Here is a 12,955-nt window from a genome sequence, read left to right on the forward strand (position 1 = left end):
CTGTGAGCCACCATGTGGTTGCTGGGAATTGAACCCAGGACCTCTGGAAGAGCAGTCAGTGCTCTTAACCTCTGAGCCATCTCTCCAGTCCCCCTTTTTTTTGAGACAGGGTTTCTCTGTAGCTTTGGAGTCTGTTCTGGAATTAGTTCTTGTAGACTAACTGGACTTGAACTCACAGAGATCCACCTGCTTTTGCCTCCCGAGTGCTGGGATTAAGGGCGCATGCCCCACCACCCTGTGACACATGAATTCTTATACTCAAGCAATATCCGGATTACAGCACTCTTACGTATGATGCTGCAAGATCAGATTTTGCAGTCTATTTTCCATATGTCTTTTTCTCATAAGAAAACGATATATAACTATATATATATATATATATAGTTATATATATTATATAGGTAATATAGTCTGCATTACTATTTAATTATCTTTAAGATGTTCTTGTGATCATTAAAAAATAAATTCACATTATTTTAGATGTAGTGAAGTCACTCTGTGAATCAAATCCTTCTCTCATTGATAGATTTTATGATTAGTCAATTAATTTAGCAAGGGATTTTTCAGTAGACTAATCACCAGACAATGAATAGGAAAAGGTTCTTACTGAGTTATTTGCCTGACTCTGGACTGCTGTAAGACATTATATCAGCCTCAGTGGAAAACTATTATGTAGCAACTCATTGTCCTTTTACAGCTCACTAATTGTGATTGTACTTATATATAATCTAAAACAAACAGATATGTATGTAAGGAAATTTAATTATGAGGTATGATTAATTTGTGTATTGCATTTAAATTTTGAAAGAATCACAAAATATTCTAATATTTCTATGTTTCTATATGATAGATGTTAGCTTAATGGTACTCTGTTTACACTTAGTAGTTATTTCTTTTCTTTTCTCTTTCTTGGTTTTTCAATTTAGTAGAATTTTCAATTAGAGCTAGTAAAATGTTTAATATTGATGAAGAATCAATTGCACAATACAATAATATTGAGCTGCTCCAAGTTTCAGGATATTGTAAAGGAAACATAGACAAGCCAATTTTTTTTCCTCTGGTTGTGACACTATGACTATAGAGAAACAATCTGAATATTACCAATTTAATGGCATCTCAGACAATGTTTTTAAAGAAGGCAATTGAAAGTCCTATGGGAAAAGTTTATAAAGAAATAGAAATGCCACCACCAACTAAGATTTTACTTCCAGTGTTGAACTTTGTGTACATGTTACTGGAAATTTTCTGGAAACAGATTAAGCACACTTTCAATTGTTACCTCTCAGCACAGGATAGAAAAGTGCACTGTGGGTTGGGATTCTCTTCAAGACAGCTGGATGGTTAGAACACCTGTTCTAGTTGTTGATGAAGGATGAACTTTAAAGAGAAACAGCAGAAAATAGGCAGAAATTAGAATTTTGAGTCTGAAAGCAAAAAAAAAAAATCTCTGTGCTGGGCAGGAATGGCTTAAATTTATACACTATTTTCATTAATAACTGTGTATTTTGGAATATAAGTGAATGACCAGATCACATCATGTCTAGCAATTGAGAAGAAACATTGACATAATTAGGTAAATGTATATTTGAGGTCTGCGGAACACAGATTTAACCTATATATTAATTATAATCTCAGATATGTGCTTCTTTCTGAGAATATAATGTTAATAAGCCAGGCAATGTTTTAATGTTTTGAGTACTCAGAGCTTAATAAAAAACAAAGACTATCACCAGGGATTAATGGTACCTCAAAAATGCGTTGTGAAATATAGTGATTAAGGAAATAGAAGTATATATGGAGGTCCTTAAAATGAGACATGAAGACAAAGAAAGAACTAGGCATGGATAGAACCACAGGAAAATGTCACTACACCTGTAAAGAGAGAGACTGAGACGCATGCCAAGTCTGGTTAAAGCCCATTGATAGGTACAGAGATAGACATGAAGGACAAAAGCAGATCATATGCTATAGCATATTTTATCATATTTGGAGGGACACCAGAGGAAACATGTAGTTCAATAGAGTGTGCTGATTCAAAAACTCCACACATGGCAGAACATCACCATGAACTGAATAGGCCAGTGTGTGGTAAGAGCATTAAGATATAAATGACAGTAAGAGATACAGGAATTTTGATCTGAGTTGGTGATAGGGGAGACAAAAGATAGTAGCTTGGAGACAGATTAGACTCTAGATTAAGTTTCAGTGATCCATTGACTGTAGGCACTAATTAGAAGCAAAATCAGAATTCACATCTGAATTAGTGGTTGTGAGTCTAGGAAAGAATCAGAACTCACCTTGTGAAGTAAGATGGGAAGTACTGTAAAACTGTAGTTCAGCAACAAACTATATGTAGTTGGATTTCTGAGGATAATTTGAGGTTGCTTCTTCTCTGACTTTCTGGGATCTTTTTGCTTTTCTCATGGCTCAGGTATGCTTTCCCACATCATCCTTTACACTCCCTCATGTGTGATCTGCCATATTTTTTCCTCAGATTTACAATTCCTGTTTGCTAACAGCATCTACTTTTGTCATTGATTCAGTCATCTTTCCTTATTCATGATTAATTATTTGACTTGTTGCATGATTTTTCTTATGTGTACATTTCTTATCCACCTAAAACTTCATGCTGCTGATGAAAACTGAGGTACTCATTTGCCTTTCCTTTCCAACTGCAATAAATAACATACTCCTGATGAATTCATGATTTATATCTCCTAGAAGTGTTTCAGTTTACTTATATGATGGATTACATTGATAGATTTGCATATGTTGAATCAGCCCTGCATCTCTGGGATGAAGCCTACTTGATCATAATGGATAATTTTTCTAATGTGTTCTTGGATTCGGTTTGCCAGTATTTTGTTGAGGATTTTTGCGTCAATGTTCATGAGTGTGATTGGCCTGTAATTTTCTTTCTTGGTTGAATCTTTGTATGGTTTTGGTATCAGGGTAACTGTAGCTTCATAAAAAAAATTTGGCAATGACTCTCCTGTTTCTATATTGTGAAATACATTAAGAAGTATAGGTATCAGCTCTTCTTGGAAGTTCTGGTAGAATTCTGCATTGAAACCATCTGGGTCCTGGGCTTTTTTTGGTAGGGAGGTTTTAGATAACAGCTTCTATTTTTTCGCTACTAACAGGTCTATTTAGAATGTTCATCTGGACTTGATTTAACTTTGGTAAATGATACTTATCTAAAAACAAGTCCATTACTTGTACATTTTCCAATTTTGTGGCATATAGGCTTTTGTAGTAAGATCTAATGATTCTCTGAATTTCCTCTGTGTCTCTGGTTATGTCCCCCTTTTCATTTCTGATATTATTAATTTGCGTGTTCTCTCTCTGCCGTTTGATTAGTTTAGCTAGGGGTTTGTCAATCTTGTTGATTTTCTCCAAGAACCAGCTTTTTGTTTCATTGATTCTTTGGATTGTTTTCTGTGTTTCTATTTTATTGACTTCAGCCCTCAGTTTGATTATTTCCAGTCTTCTACTCCTCCTGGGTGATCCAGTTTCTTTTTTTTCCAGAGCTTTCAGGTGTGCTGAAAATATATTTTTTTAAATAATGAAACTATCATATTTCGTTTTGTGGGTTGCCATGGAGATGTTTGTGGGCCAGATATGTTTCTGTTGGGATATCTATGACCTAGTTATCTAGGTAATTGGTCGTTACAAATGGATACCAAGAGAAGCATTAAAGGAACAAAAAAGAGAGAAACAAAGGGAAAATAATTTTAAAACAGACTTAAAGCTGATGTAGTGTTTACTGGGAAATACTGCAGGAGAGCTTAGGAAATCTGGAAAACTCACAGAGCAGCAACTCTAGTACTTCCTTTGTTTCTGGGTATTCTTTGGCATCTTGTTGAGTCACATTGTATATAATCTATAAAGTAGAACAACTCTAATAAGAAGGAAAACCACCAGTGAGGACAAATTTGAAATTGATAGTAAAATTTTGGAATTTTTAAATTTTTTTTCAAGTGAAGATTGGGAAGCTCGAGGCTTAATATAACATTACATAGCACCTGGATGTACACGTGTGTCATACAGTAGATAATTGTCACTTTTTCAGATCACGAGACATGAATATGTATTGTAGGTATAGAAAATGAGCTCCTTAAATATTCAAAGTTCCACAAATTCTATTTTGCTATTGTTTTCCTGTAGCTACTAAAGCTACTATGTCGTTTTATCTATTTGCAATATCCAAATTTGGTCAACAGTATGTACAAAACCTGTGTTAATCAAAGCCATAGAAAATCTCAGCATAGAGGTGAGAGTTGAGTACGCAATCCCTGGAATTCCTAGCTGTGGAATTATTGACAATTACTATCAGTTAGAAGAGGGAGAGATGATTTTCCCTAAGAGCATAACTTCTGGTAAGTCAATTGTGTTTTAACGGAAGACCACATATTCAGGAATATTTAGACATCACAGATTGGTCTAGATGGTTTTTGGTTATGGCTTTTTAGACTTATTCATTTATTGCTTTTAGAAAGGACACAAAGATGGTTGGGTAGCAAAGAGGAACTGGACAAGGGAAGACTGGAAGGAGAGAGACTATGATAAAAACATATACAATTTTCAAAAAACTAATAACAAATAAAAACTTTTAAAAAAATGACCAAAGAAAGAAACTAATGGCATGGACTGCATGGTGACCATTGTTGCATGACAAAGTTTCAGCATTTTTACACCTTGCAGACAACTCTTCTCCAGCACCTTTTTATTTTCATATTTAATGATTCTCGCTATTAATGTCTTTCCTTTTGACAATTTTGTGCGAGTTTTGGTAAATGATAAAAATGGGTACAATGGAAGCCTCTCCAAACAAAATAATTTCTTGGAAAAAAATTTCTGCTGCTGTGGCCAAATTACATTGTACCCTCCTAATTACACCAAGAACAGGAAAATTAGAGATTTACTAGACACACCTGATCCCAAGGATGAAATCCTACAGTTCAGTTCTTTAATTCAATTAATAAATATAGAGGAATCAGAATGGTACAGCAAAATGGAAAAAGAATATACCTTTTATACTCTGTAACTGCACATATAATTAAATGGAAGAAAGGGGGCATGTGAGCTGGAGAGTAGTGTGACATCAGGAATTGAGAAGTCTAGCATTGAACATGATAGTAGGCATTAGCCATATGTTAATGAAAAGTTCACCGATACCTCTTGCAAGAAATAAGGAGTATGACTGCTTTAGTAAGTAGGAACTTTCCTCATATCCCCAGGACCCTTCTTTTTGAGAGAGTTATGAGAGGAACAGGACCAAATAATAAGACTAAGAAATTGTAGTACAGGGTTTGGTTCTCAAAAGTACTTATCCTAAGGTCAGGCATTTGGATAAAAGTTTTAATTCTCTTGGGGGCTTGGGGAAAGTTCCTGCTTGATAAAGCAGTGTTTCTCTTTATCTCTGGCAAGAGGGACTTATGGCCCATTCATTAACATATGGCTGGTGCCTATGGTCATGGTCAATTCCTCAACCCCTGATCTCAAGCCACACTCTATCTCACATGCCCCCCCTTTCTTACATTTTATCCTATGTGCAAAGATAGAGTATAAAAAATGTATTCTATTCTTCAATTAAATGCTGCTGGCAGTCATATCATCCCCCGATACACCCATATATAACACACACACAAACACACAGACAGACAGACAGAGAGACAGACAGACAGACACACACACACACACACACACACACAAACACACACACACATCCCCTTCCAACTTCACACATCCTCCCTGGGACCTGAATCTTTGCTGAAGCCAGTCTCTGGGAAATTACTTGGTCCTAAAGTCATGTGCAAAATGACTCATGTGGCATCTCTTCATCTTTTTTTCAATCCCTCATACCAAATCTGAATCAACACACTAACATTGCAGTTGGAATCCTTGATTTTACTTACAGCTTCATGAGACCTTAATGTTGGTTTTCAGTTGTTGACTAGACCATTCTAAGTAACATGAAAACAATATGTAATTCAAATTCCAAGATCATTCATCCTGTTCATTAATATGATCATCACTGAATTTTCTACTTTATAATTCCTATGCATGAAGAATTGTAGTCTGTTGACTGAGTTTTCTGTCTTGCCCAGTTCCCACAGTCATTAAGTCCCAAAGAAATACACAGAGGTCTACATTAGTTATAAACTGAGTGGTCCATTGGCTCAGGCTTCTTAATAACAAATTCTTACATCTTAAATTATTATTATTTTTATTGTCTATGTTAGCCACATGGCTTGGCACCTTTTTTTGGTGAGACAGTCACATCTTGTTTCCTCTGTGTCTAGGTCACAATTCTCTTCCCAGAATTCTCATTGCCCCGCCTCTACTTCCTGCCTGGTGGCCTCACCTATACTTCCTTCCTGACTACTGGCCAATCAGCATTTTATTAAAAATAATACAAGTGATAGGATAAATGAACATTGTCCCACAGCACTCCCCCATTTGAAAAAAAACAAGAAGTCTGAATATAATATCTGATGTTTAACTTTTTCCTGACCATTATCCATAGCAACTTGTAACCAAGATTCTAAACAAAGGAAAATATCCATGGTTTATTTTTTGGAAATGTGGGCATAGTTTGCTAGGCTACTTCCTATTGATTGGGGGTGCTGATAATTTTATGGGATGTCAAGAAAATTTAGAATTATGATCAAGTCCTGATTGGAGTATCTTGTGAGGCTTGATCATTTCTTTCAGCAGTCTTGTGTCTGTTCTTGATGTAGAACTCAGACATCTAGGCCATTCATTCCTATCGGAAATTTTTCAATGGGTCTTTATTGATCAAACCTGGTTTTCCTTAACCCGGAATGAATCCACAGCCTTTCATTTACTGTGGAAACAAATGCAAAACCTCTTCTCCAATAACATACCATTTGACTTCAATTTTGAAGTCAAGGTATTTTCAAAATACTTATCTTGGATTAATTCAGCAGCATTTATAAACAAATATATTTTAGCAGCTGTTGCTCCTTCCTCAGATTCAAACAGTTCAAGAGCATACACTATCCAGATTCTGGATCCAAGGTCATTCATTTCAATCTTTAATATGACCATCACTGAATTTTCTACTTTATATTTCCCGTATTAACAGAACTGTGGTTCCTGACCAAAGGTTTAGAGCTCTCATAAATAATGGTTGTTCAGCATATCCAAATATTTCCCACTCTGTTAAGAGATCTTTCAACCCTGTCAAGAAAAGTAAAGAGAATTGATTGAATCAAAAACATTCAATCTGTCTAATCTACTCTTGATTAAATCTCTAATTAATTTTAACATATGTTTTCCATTTTTTTGGTCTGTTTCTTTAATATTTTGCATTTTAAACATGTAATATTGTTTATATATACTCATATATACTTTTCTTTTTCTATGCTAAGTAAAATCTGCTATTGAGAGGTTGAAATATTTATTGATGTGTAAGTCTCCCCCAAATTTATTCTTCTCCCACAGGTTTCCAAATTGTCTCTTTCCAATGTCTTTGTTAAAATCCCTCCTAACTTGCATAAGTGGTTCAGTTGTAATAATGAAACAGAATGGCATCCACTGAAAAATTTTATATAAGGTTTTGGTAGTGTGATAGTCAAAGACACATTTTTAAATTTTAATTACTATGCCTAAGAGTTCCATAAAACAAAAATGTTCCTGATCTGAAAGTCCATTGCCCAAGGACAGACAGTTTCTGAAATGCTGGCAGATATTGTCTATAGAAGATAAGAAGTCACATGTTTTCACTCCCCTGAACGCGTTTGTTTGACCCATCTTCATCAGTACACTTGATCACATGTGGTTGGGAGGATCACAGACTGAAGGTACATCAAGATGTATGCTTGTCCCTGATTGGATCTGATGGGAAATGCAATAAATTGTGGGATTTCCTTATTAAGCTGCTAAAATCTGTGATTCTGGGCCATACTCTGGAAATTGGGTATGGACCTTGCCATAGTCCATCCATCTGGCTAGTATTTAATTAAAGCTTGCTTTAAATTTGACTTTAAACTATGGCAGTTTTCTATTTCTTTATTGGTAGAATTAACAGCAGTTCTATTCTACATACAAATATTAGGGTCCAAGATCCAGGAATAATCCATCATAAAAGACTTGTTTGGAGCAGGCTAAAAATTTATTTAGAAAAACTGGTATTAGGGAGGTGGCAGGAATTGGGCTCCAGACCATACCCCTGAGGTGAGGCAGCAGCCAGTTTTAAAGGGAAAAACTGCAAATGATAGTTTTTGTTCCTCAGGTCACATTAATGTAATATGGGCAAAAGTGGTTGGAGACTTTCCAAAGTGGTACACTTCAGCCTATCAGGAAGCTGGGCAGTTTGGTGACCCAGATAACTCAGAAGATGATTGTATTTTACGGTTTGGCCTAATTCTAATAAAAGGATTGATAACTATGCAATGAGGGTAGGGTGATAGTAAAGCCTGAGAAAATTGTGGGTTTCAGTTCAGTGTAGAAAAAATGAATAAAATGGAGTTCTTGCTGTTGATTAGAATCTAACATTAACAATACTTTTTTCTGTTTATTTATTTATTTTTAAACAGGGCCTTCTCATTTTACATACCAATTCCAGTTCCAACTACCTCCCAACCTCCTGCTCCTCCCACTTTTTAACACCCCATCCACTCCTCAGAGAAGGTAAGAATTCCCAAGGGGAGTCAACAATGTCTGGCACATCACTCTGAGGCAAAACCAAGGTCGTCTACACTGTATGTGTGAAGCAAAGTGACTGTTTGCTTAGACTCATGTGAAGGGGCCTATCTGTGGAAAGAAGTTTCTGTTCTACCTGGCCCCACAGCTGTTCAGTCCCAAATAAACATACAGAAACATTGGTAATTACAATACTGAAAAATGTTTTAGGCATATTTCTAGACAGCTCTTACATCTTAAATTAAGCCATTTCTATTAATCTGCATATTGACATGAGGCTCTGGATTACTCATAAGATTTTGGCATCTTTCTTTTTTGCAGCTACATGGTGTCTGCCTGACTCCACCCTTTTTCCTTGTCTATCTCTGTTTAGGTTCCCCACCTCGCTATATCCTGCCCTGCCTTAGGCCAAAGCAGATTATTTATTAACCAATAGCAATACAACACATCTACAGCATACAGAGGGGAGTCCTACATCACTTATCAAGTTGAATAAATCCTAGAGAAAACTGCCAACCAAGACATGCCAGGGAGAGCTATGGCAGCATTGTGGAAGTTGTGAGAAGATTAACATAAGATCTCATTCTCCAGCAGCTGAATTCAGGGCAGGCTAGAAAAGTGTGATGATGCCAAAAATATGTCAACAGAACTCTTGAGCTTTGGTTTAAGGTGGGAAGGATTTTCTGTTGCTTTGTTGATGCCACAATTTGATGTATAATGATTACAATAAAACTAAGAAGCTGCAGAAGGCAAACCTGAAAGTGTTGATATAGATGGAAGAATCGGAGTCGCAAGCATATCTCCCTGTAAGTTTAAACTCACAATAAGCAGCAAACCTGACAAAGGGACTTAAGAATGAGAACCCTCTACCTCCACCCCATGCCTTTATTTGTTTCTTGGAATTCTTAGAAAAATCATACTTACTGAAGAAACTTCAAGAAACTACCAGTAACACAGTAGGGTCCACAAAAAGAGTATATTTGTCCAGGAACCTGGCTACTCCAATGTAGTTTACTGTTATGCTTAAAACAAGTTAATTAGAGAAGACAAGGGAAGTCATGTCTGTCTGTAAGTTAGTATTTTAAAAATAGATATCAAACCATTATACTTTCTCAAAATATTTGCCATGTCTTGGAACCCTAAAAATGATTTGGTTGAAATATAGGCATAGGACGTAGCAATTGCTCTTCTTACACAGATCCTAAGCTTCGTCTGCTCCTTCAGAAACGTATTACCTCAAAGGGGTAGGTTTTGTTGTTATTTTTATATTGTATTTAAGCTTTACGTACTAAGTAAGGTGTATAATACTTATAGTGCATACTTATAATTTTTCTATTTATATTATATATAGATATACTTTATGCTATTAAATGATATTCTAAACAAAAACTCAACCTAGTTCTGAGAGTAGCAGATTGGAAAATTTCATAAAGTCACAAACACTTAATGGTTTAGGTATTTCAAATTGTAAACTGACATAATTGCTCACTTTTTCTGTTGGGAGAGGGAGGCAACATTCATGATATGTGAACAATTGGGAATTCATTATGGTTCAATAAAACTTTATTTACAAAAACAGGTGTCAGGCTATATCTGATCTTAAGCCATAGCTTGTTTACTTCTGCCACAGTATGAGAGTTTGCCTACAGAGGATCCTTATCTATTGTGACTGATGCCTAATGGCCAGTTCATATAAATGTATATTCTTATTGAATGTATTTATCACTAAAAGGAGAGAAGAGGCTACTAAGGCATTGATGTAGTAGTCATCTTCAAGACCATAAACTCAATAACATCCTTATGCAACATATTTCCTTTGTGTTTGAAGACCAAATAGAGGACAGTCTTGCCATATCATCTTCCCTAGGGAGATGTTTTATTCTCAGATCAATGAGGAAATTAATTCATAATAATGTAAGTATGCCAATAATTAGTAGATATGTTGCTTTGGGGTATTTTATGCTGTAGCCATATATCGATGACTAGTAAATCTATGGAACACAGTATATTTTTAGAGGAAAAAATATCTGATATTTTTGGGTTCTCAAATATATATCTGTTGAATGATGATCATCCTGACTTTTGGGTCACTGGTGATCAGCTCACTACCATAGATTTATAGAAGAGTAGCCAAAGTCAGCCAAAGAGTAGCAGTCCTCTGTGTCCTTTGATAGATATATGATTTAAAAAAAAAAACTCAGCGTTAAAATTTTCCAGAACCAAACAAATTGAGCACACTTAAAATAAATACAACAAACTCATTTTAACATTTATTTTAATGTATGGTAGTTATGATTCTTTCTTTTTTTAGGTTTAATTGTCCACAGCACTTTTTCTACTCAGCCTCATTTTTACAGTGATGCCTGTGACATGTGAGTTCATGTAAATTGAATGTTTCCATTCCCAACTGCTCATTCACTCAACTGTTCATCTAGAATAGGCAGCATGGCTGGAGATGAGTCAGGTGCTATGCAAGAAGATGGGGAAATCAATTTTTACTTTGTGGGGGAAAATACTTAAAGAGGTCATTATTATTGGTAAAGTTAATTTATTTATTTTGGTTAATAATTATGACTAACTGGGCAATAAACTCTGAAATAATCTTCCCTGCTGAATTTGAAAGAAAATTTAAGATCAATGATTGAATAACTAAAAGTGAATGTTTTTCAAATGCAAAGAGCTTGCATAAAGGGATTAAAGACTTGAGCAAGTGTGATACAGGCAGGTGGGAAGAACTATTAGCTTTCTGTAGAGTTTTGTTAAATTCTGTTGAGAAGAAATAGAAAAATATGGATCAAATAGGGACAAGAAATATTCTGATATATCATACAAATGAGCTAGAAATCATTTTTTGGCAAGAGAAAGTCAGTGAATAAACTCAATGTGATAGAATAGATGGTTGTTTTTATATACTAAAGAATTGATGTAGGTTGTTCTTCTGTATTTCTGTTGTTTTCATTGGTTAATTAATAAAGAAACTGCTTGGCCTGATAGATCAGAACATAGGTGGGTAGAGTAGACAGAACAAAATGCTGGGAGAAAGAAGCAGAGTCAGGGAGAGGCAGAGAGCCACCTCCATGAAGTTGCCAGGTCAGACATGCTGAATCTTTCCCAGTAAGCCACGACCTCATGGTGACATACAGATAATTAGAAATGTGTTGAGTCAAGATGTGAGAGTTAGTCAATAAGAGACTATAGATAATGGGCAAGGCAGTGTTTAAAAAAGTACAGTTTCCGTGTAATTATTTCAGGGGTAAGCTAGCCGGGATCCAGGTGGGAAGGCAGCCTGCCGTTCCTTTTACAAAGAATCAGTTTGGGAAATCTGAGAAAGTAACTGTAAGCTGGAAGAAACAGGGCAGGAAGGTCAGTTATAATTGCTGTAATACAGAAGAGATGTTCTGCCTCAGAGCTCAGGTGGTATCCATGGAAACCCAGAGAGAAAGAAAAAAGAAAGCTTTTGGGGGGGAATCACTAATTCTTCTGCTCCTCAAAAGACTCAGTGATGCAACAGAGGAGAAAAAAAAACATTGATCCGTTGACATTTTTTCCCCAAGAAAAAGTGTGTTGGAATAAAGATAACAGGTTTATTATTTGTGGCCTGTGTTACAAAGAAGAATTTGACCCAAGATACTAATACCTATCATTTTGATTTTTTTTCATATTTTTAATACTTTTCCTACTTTGGTGGAATGAAAATATATGCTTAATATGTGAGAAATCTCACCCAATTGGTTGTATACTTTATGTATTATATTTTTGCACAGTTTCCTCACTAACTCAGAAAGCTTTCTTTCATGGTATTGTTTGATGACTACACATAAGTTCCTATGCAAAAGAGATGTGTAAAAAACTAGGCATAATTTAGATGGAAGCCAAAGAACAAAACTAGTCAAAGCAAAGGAAATGCTTGCAATATGTTTTTCCTCACTTAAAATTATAAGCACATAAAGTCATCATTAGCCATGGAAAGAATCTGCTTCATATTCTTTCTGGTTTTCAACCATGGAACTTCAGCCATCATCTGATACTTTGTTGAGTAATGGTTGATTGTATTTAAGCTTGTTTATCTGTTTGTTTCTTGTTCTCTGCAGGTTTAAAATGGACACTCTTCAAAAATGAGCAATACAGCAAATCATAAGCAATATCACACAGTAAAACATATATAGTATTCTTTCTTCACGGTGGGCATTCAGACATCTCACCAATTGTATGGAAGTTGGAAACATATTCGTTTTCTCCTTTTGAATTTAGAATGTATTGCTTCTGAAAACTGACTATTGTCTTG

At 35.4% G+C, this 12,955-nt stretch overlaps 1 long non-coding RNA gene across 1 annotated transcript in view; it reads left to right on the forward strand.

Moving 5' to 3' along the window:
* LOC125388268 (uncharacterized) overlaps window positions 1-11,084 on the forward strand; it is a 28,572-nt gene extending 17,488 nt beyond the window's left edge. Inside the window, exons 4-5 of the long non-coding RNA XR_007228170.3 lie at window positions 8,565-8,658; window positions 10,982-11,084. This is a non-coding gene — a long non-coding RNA (uncharacterized LOC125388268). The remainder of the gene's footprint in view (window positions 1-8,564; window positions 8,659-10,981) is intronic.
* Window positions 11,085-12,955: the final 1,871 nt, after the last annotated feature.

The sequence above is a fragment of the Myodes glareolus genome, chromosome 6 (assembly GCF_982192425.1).
Source record: "Myodes glareolus chromosome 6, mMyoGla1.1, whole genome shotgun sequence".
NCBI classification, from domain to species: domain Eukaryota; kingdom Metazoa; phylum Chordata; class Mammalia; order Rodentia; family Cricetidae; genus Myodes; species Myodes glareolus.